The sequence below is a fragment of the Myotis yumanensis genome, unplaced genomic scaffold (assembly GCF_028538775.1).
Source record: "Myotis yumanensis isolate MYYU_CA2020_CCGP unplaced genomic scaffold, mMyoYum1.0.hap1 SCAF_2, whole genome shotgun sequence".
Classification (NCBI taxonomy): domain Eukaryota; kingdom Metazoa; phylum Chordata; class Mammalia; order Chiroptera; family Vespertilionidae; genus Myotis; species Myotis yumanensis.
The window spans coordinates 207,749,521-207,757,433 of record NW_027223753.1 but is presented as its reverse complement, the minus strand read 5'-3'; positions in this window follow the sequence as shown (position 1 = coordinate 207,757,433).

Below are 7,913 nucleotides of genomic sequence, written 5' to 3'. Positions count from 1 at the left end.
GGAATTGCCAGCAAGGACGTTAAAATAACTATTACAAATAAAAATTTGTAGGGGAAAGATAAAGAAAATGGGTTAGGAGATGAAAATTTTCAGCAGAGAAATTCAAACTTTAAACAGAGAACCCAACAGCCCTAGCTGGTTTGGCTCAGTGGAAAGAGCATCGGCCTGTGGACTGAAAGGTCCTGGGTTCAATTCCGGTTAAGGGCACATGCCCGGGATGTGGGGTCAGTCCCCAGTAGGAAGTATGCAGGAGACAGCAATCAATGATTCTCTCTCTCTCTCTCTCTCTATATATATATATATATATATATATATATATATATATATATATCCCTTCCTCTCTGAAATCAATAAAAATATATTTTTAAAAAAAGAGAACCAAACAAATGTCACCCCAATATATTTAATTTTTTAAGACATTAAAAAATCTACCACAAAAAAAGAGAGAATCAAATAGGAATTTAAGAACTGATGAATACAATATCTGATAAAATAATTTAATGGATGGGCTAAACAGAAGACTACACACAGTGAAAAAAAATTAGTGCACTCTTAAACAGATAAAAACAAATATATTCAAAATGATGCAGATAAATAAGAGTGGAAGGGGAAAAGATAGAAAGAGTATTACACACTTGTGGGGCCATATCAATGGTCTAACATGTGTGTAATTGGAGTCCCAGGAAGAAAAGAGAGATAGAAAGTGGCCAAAAATATTTAAAGCTATAATAGCTGAAAATTCCAAAATTTATAAAACGTATCAATACACAAATTCAAGAAGCTCGGTGAATATTAATTAAAGTGAATAGAGAGTAAACAACACTTAAACACATTGAAGTCAAATTGATAAAAAGTAAAGATGAAGAGAATCCTATATAATAAAAGCCTAGTATGCAAATCGACTGAACTGGGGAATAACCGGTGGAACGACCAGTTGCTATAATGCACACTGACCACCAGGGGGAAGACGCTTAATGCAGGAGCTTCCCCCAGCCCACAGGCCCCACGCCATCCAAGGCGGGTGCGAGCAGGGGAGCCCCGATCACCCTGCCGGTCACCCCACAGATCGGCCCTGATCTCCAGCCAGGCCTAGGGACCCTACCCATGCACAAATGTTGTGCACCAGGCCTCTAGTCATTTATAAGCAGACAAGGGAAAAATACATTAAATTCAGGAGAACAAAAATTAAAATGATAGGTTTTCCTCATTCAAAACAAAAGGCAGAAGACAATGGACAATTAACATCTTTAAAGTGCTAAAAGTTAAACACCAACCTAGAATTTTATATCCAGTGAAAATATTATTTAAGAAATGAAAGCATAATTTCTGCTGTTGGCCATGATGGGTCAATTGGTACTTAATTGCCCTCCTATCATAAATAATTGCAAAACTGGTTAAAATATATGAGACCATTTTTCAAACATTGGACAAGAGTCAGTGAAGGACAGTGATCATGAAGAGGGAAACAAGAGATGAGCTCTGCAAGTGCCCTAGCTGTCCTCCTGGAGGATCTTTTTAAACTTGAGAGCAAAGAAAGAAAAGTCAAGCAGAAAATGATGACCTCGTTGGGCTGAGGCAATGAATCAAAGTTCAGGAAAACTGACATAGCAAGAATTTGCAGAGCAGTATTCCACACAAAAAGGATCTATTCTGACAAAAAGCTTTAGAACACTGAAAATGGGTCTTGAATTTGTTGTGAATACTAAGTTGTGCATGAATACCATGAGTCTCCACAAAGTTGGGCAAAGAAATACCGGGTGGCTTCTAAGCTGAATATAGTTTGAAGAAAAACATGAACACAATGAGAGAAATAGAAGATATTTAAAAGAGTCAATTGGAATTGCTAGAGTGAAAAATACAAAATTCAAAATGAAAAATTCACTGAATGGATGAAATAGCATATCAGACACTGAATAAGAGATAATCAAAACAGAAGATATAGGAATAGAAAATGTGCAAACTGAAGCAGAAAGAGATTTTTTTAAACAACAACAAAAAAAGAATGAAGTGAGTATCAGTTATCTGCAAGACAATATCAAGTGGTCTAATATCTATGTAATCAGAGCCCCAGGAAGAGAGAAAATAATTCTGAAAAAAATCATTAGCATAAATAATGGCTGAATTTATCCCAAAATGTGATAAAACTATGAAAAAAATTCCAACAAACCCCAAGCAGGATACCCACAAAGAAAGGTCCATCATAATCAAATTGCTACAAATCAGTGAGGTAAAGGGGAAGTAGGAAAAACAGCCAGAGAAAAAAACACACTACTTATAGGGGAATGGTGATAAGAATTTAAACAGATTTCTTGTCAGAAACAATACAAGCAAAAGGCAATGAAATAAACCCTTTAAACTGATGAAAGGCCAAAAGCAAATGCTGTTGACCTAGAATTTTATATTCAGAGAAAATATCTGGTTCCCCAATGATGTCTAGATCTGACCCCTGGGCCCTATAAATACGTTGGTTACTTGTCAAATAGGAATTAAGGTTGAGAGTAGAATGAACATCTCTAGTCAGAGAGGGAGCTTATCCGATTTTGTTGTTGAGCTCTGTCCCCAATCCCCCCTCCACCTAATCCCCCACCCCAGCCTTCACTCCATTGTTGTCTGTGTCCAGGCCCCCAATGTGACCACAAGGGCCCCTCACAGTGGAAGAAGTAGCCAGAGGAGATCGGAGTGAGGTGCTAAGAAGAGGCTCAATCCACTGTTGGCTCAGAGGAGGGAGGAAGGAGACTAAGGAAGTGGGCGGCCTGAAAATGTTGAAAACAACAAGGAACTAGGTTCTCTTCTCCAGCCTCAGAAGTGCACTGTCCTCTTGACACCTTGACTTTGGCCCATGTTGGACTTTTATTTCACAGAAAAGTCAGATGATAAACTTGTGTTGTTCCAAGCAGGACATTATCCAAAAGGCTCAGAAAGAACCATCTGAAAGTGCTCCATATAATTATTTACCAGAAAAATATGAATGAAAACCACGATGAGGCATCACCAAACTCCCACCAAAACGGCTAAAACGGAACAGGGTGTTGGAAGGATGTGGAACAACCAGATGCCCGGACATTGTTGGTGGGACTGAGGGTGTCCAGCTGCTTGGAAACCGCTTCCCCATGTCCATTAAAGCTGAGGGCCTTCTCTCCCGTGACGCGGACACTGCAGTCCACTCCTAGGCGTATATGCAGCAGAAGCCCATGTTTACGTCCACCCGATGACTTATCCACCAGCATGCATTGCAGCATGATTCCACGGCCAAAAACTGAAAACAGCCCAACTGCCCCCAGCAGGGGCACAAATAAACAGTGGTATAGCCGTACAGTGGGCTCCTCCTGAGCAACGCAAAGGAACACGGACGATGTCAAACCGTTACACCGAGCAATGGAACCCAGACACGGAGCGTTCAGACTTGCTGCGAGGTTCTGAAATGGGCAACACTAATGCACGGTGACAGAAACCAGAACAGTGGTTACTTGGAGGTGAGGTGAAGTATTGAGAGGAGGGGCTGCTCCCTGGGGTACCTGACCTGGGAGGTGGTGCAGGGTATTTGGGGGAGCAGGTGTGGAGATGTGCACTTGGGATTTGCACTCTTTCACATTGCAAATTAGATCTCAATTTAGAAAGAGGCACAAACATTCACAAAAAGTTTATTCCTCTGGAAGCCAGTAACTCTTTTTAGGAATATTTACCAATGAATTAGTCTGCGATGTAAATATTTACTCAAACTTTGGAAGCAATATAAATGTCCAAGATTACAGGAAGCCTCTTTGCAGGCAGGAAGGGCTCTGCTGAGAGGCAGAGCTGGCAAAGGGGGGCTCGGGGCCAGAGCCACAGCCTCCCCCAACTCCCTGGTGAGGGAGAACATTCAGGACACCCAGCCAGGGGCCAGGCCTTCACAGGGTGCTTCTAGAATGGCGGGGACCCAGCAGCAGGGACTGTGGCTGGGCAAGTGGCCAGGTTCCAGGTTGGCAGAGGCAGGTTTGGGGAAGCAGGTGGAAGGGCCTGCGGCCTGGAGGCAGGGCCAGGAGGACCCTGGCACAGTGGGGCCAGGCGGAAGCATGGAGATGTGACGGCAACTCCGAGGTGCTGCCCCCGAGGTTCCAAGGCCAGGTGGTGCTCAGAGCAGGCAGCCCCATCACAGAAGGAATGAGGGCCCACTCTTGTCTGGAGGCCACAGAGGGTGGGACAGCCCTCTGCTGACCCAGGAAGGAGACACGTGATGGGAACCCCACCCAGAAGTCCTCAGACTTCCATCTCCACTTGGAAAATGGGAATATTTGTTGGAGATAGAAATGCAATTCCTTGAAGGAAGGATGCTCTTCCCAATGAATGGTGCTGGAGCAGCTGTTCATTCCTCCACAAAAGGAGGACAAATCAGTCTGCATCTCACCTCATACAGAGAGACTCAGATGGATCACATGCCTAAATGTAGGACTGAAAGCGTGTGACCTCGTGTTGGGGAGTGAGCCTTAGAAACGACACCAAAAGCACGATCGATAAAAAAAGAATTGAAAAATCATACTTCATCAAAATTAAAAACTGCTTTCTGAAAGACACCATTGAGGGGCTAAAAGATGAGTCACGGAAGGGAGGAATAGTAAGTCTCATATCTGACCAAGGACATCTCCAGAATATCCAAAGAACTCTTGAAACTCAACAATAAGAAAAAAAAAAAGCAACCCAATTTTTAAAAATGAGTAATTATAAAACAAAGCACAGCCCTGACCAGTGTTGCTACGTGGTTAGGGTGTCAGCCTGCACAGTGAAGGGTCGCAGGTTCGATCCCCACCCCAACTGCATGCAGGAGGCAACCAATCAATGTTTCTCTCTCACATAGATATTTCTCTCTCTCTCCCTCTCTCTCTCTCCTTATCCCCCTCCCTCCCTCCCTTCCACTATCTCTCAGATGAGGATTAACCAAAAATAATAATTTTTAAAATATATTTTATTGATTTTTTACAGAGAGGAAGGGAGAAGGAGAGGGATAGAGAGTTAGAAACATTGATGAGAGAGAAACATCGATTTAGCTGCCTCCTGTACAACCCCTACTTGGGATGTGCCTGCAACCAAGGTACATGCCCTTGACCAAAATTGAACCTGGGACCCTTCAGTCCGCAGGCCGATGCTCTATTCACTAAGCCAAACCGGTCAGGGCCAAAATAATAATTTTTTAAAAAATCACAAAGAATATTACAGATGACAGGTGGACACATGAAAAGGTGTCCAGTATCATTGATCACGGCTTAATGAAAATTAAACCACACAACATGACTACATACTTCTCAAAATATTAAATTAAAAAACAAGTCCTTCAACACTATCAAAAGGGTGCCGGCAGCTGCAGGCCTCCCCCGTGGCTGACGGTCCAGACTGCCCTGCCCTCGGGGAGACAGTGTGGCCGTTTGTGTAAACACACTGACCCTGTGCCCCGCACGCCCACACCTAGGATTCATCCCAGAGAAACGGAAACCCACGATCACAGCAGAAACTTGCCATGAATGGCTGTGGCCGCGTGATTCATAAGCACCAAACGGGAAAGCCCAGCTGTCCTTCGGTAGCGACGGGCTTTGGCACCACACAGAGCGGAGAAGTACACAGCACCGCTGGGGACACGCGTAGACACACCCAGTAGCTGGACGGGTCTCCAAGACACTGTGCCAGCGAGCGACACCGGGCCGAAGGTGGCTGCAGGACTCCACCGTGGGCGTCCCGGAAAAGACAGAGCTGCCAGGGTCTGGGGGGGCGGGCCATGTTTGTCCACACAGAGGAGCTCCAGGGAATTTGAGGGGTGAGGATTCAGGTGGGGCTGACACGGTGTTAGGCATGTGTGATTGCATGACAATTGTTAAGTAACTTCTAAAAACAATAGAAAAGAAATCCCACTTGAAGCAGGCAGATACCGCCACTTGAGTAAGCTGCACAGAGCGTGTGTGGTGACCTCCGAGACGAAGGCCCTCTGGACGCACCCGGACGTGCGGTGTGGACGCCCGCCCAGCAAAAGGGTGTCTTTGAAATTTTGAACGTGATCTTACACAGACGTGTTTGTGAAGATGTCCACCAACTGGACATTAGAAGGGGCTGGGAATGGGTTGTCTGTGACAAGGGCTGGCCCGGAAGGGCCCCCGAAGAGGCCCTGAGAGCCCGAGGCATGTTGCTTGGCAGGGACTGGTCTTGTCCTCCTGGGCGGAGGTCCGGGCCCAGTGCGCAGGTGGGAGCTGTGTCTTCAGTTCACAGCAACAGAAAGCTGAGCGTGGTGGACCTGCTCATGTCGTCCACAGGGATGATGTCGTTGTTGTTGATGAGCCTGCCCGCCCCCTGTAAGATCAGGAGATCAGGTTCCAGGTCTGCCTGGGGCTGATGGTATAGCCGTGGTCAGCAAACTGCGGCTCACGAGCCACATGCGGCTCTTTGGCCCCTTGAGTGTGGCTCTTCCTAAGCCTTAGGAGTACCCTAATCAAGTTAATAACAATGTACCTACCTATATAGTTTAAGTTTAAAAAATTTGGCTCTCAAAAGAAATTTCAGTCGTTGTACTGTTGATATTTGGCTCTGTTGACTAATGAGTTTGCCGACCACTGGTGTAGAGGGAAGGGCAGTGGTCCAGACATTAGAGGCAGATGGGAGCACAGGGCACTGGAGGCAGGATTTGAACGAGAGGGTAGGGGGAAGAAATGCTCAAAAGGAGCCCGAGGCGATGAGAGGTGAGCCTGTTGGAAGTTTGGCCCCAGCCTCGGTGCCCCCAGGGGCAGTTTCCTCCTCTCTGCAAGCTGCGCTTGGCTCTGGGCTTCTGGACGGCGTCATCCAGGCCCAGGGCCTTCACAGAAACGGGCTTAGATACCAGACTCCGGGATCATCACAACTCTGCCACGCTCCTCCAGTTCCCAAACCACAGCCCATTCTGGGAATCGTCCCACGGAGCCTTCAGCTTCCACAGAAAGCCGTGATCAGGGAGGCGGTCTCCTGGCCTGGACGAGGCCCCAGCTGGCGTCCATCACGCCTCCCATCGGCTCCAGGCAACCCTCCCATGCTCGGCTGGGTCCCAGCTTTCGGCTCTGGAAGTGGGGCTCTCTGAGGATTCAGTGGTTTGCCCCGGAAAGGAGACTGGCCCGCGAGGGCCCACGAAGAGGGGAAATAAACCAAAACATGCAAACGGGAAGAAGAGCAGAAAATGAGGGAGAGAAGCCAGAGAGAAAAGGGGCTGCGGGGGACCAGCTGGAGTTGGGGACTGCGGCCACTGGGAAATAAACCCCACAACCGAGTGACAGCACCGAGCCCCTGCCCTCCTGGAGCCTGGAGTCCAGAGGGGTGGCGGGCATCCATCAGGTAACCCCAAAGGAAGAATTACAAACCATGAGGGGCTTCCTCCTCAGTAACTGGCTGGAGTTTGGGGGGTCCTGTCCACAGGGAGAAGCATGAGGGGAACCCCCCAGTCAGCCCCTCGATTCTACAACCCAGGCCCCTCCCGGCAGAGGTGCCCTCAGGCCACGTGGCCATGGACAGGCATCTTCCTGGCTGAGCAAATCGCAGTTTCCTTCGTCCCAGTGAGGAAGAGGAGGGGATCTGTACCTGCCCTGCCCCCAACAGCTGGCCAGGGTTCTCCCACAGTACCCAGAGGGGCCACCAGCTCCCCTCAAACAGAACAACTAAACACGCAGAAAATCACATAATGGAAGATGGCCTCCAGTTAAGAAATCAACTTCCACTGTCATGGCACAATAATCAGCTTCTTCCCCAAATACCTCCTTCTTTGGGGGCAAGCATGGTCCCCCTCCCTGTCAGAATGGCTGAAAACTTGCCCAAACTCACACAGCCAGTCACGAAGGAGCCAATCTGACTTTGAATTACTAAAAAAAAAAAAAAAATACCTTGTCAGGATTTTATATATTCATCAAAAATATTTTGCTAAATGCAAAATAAAG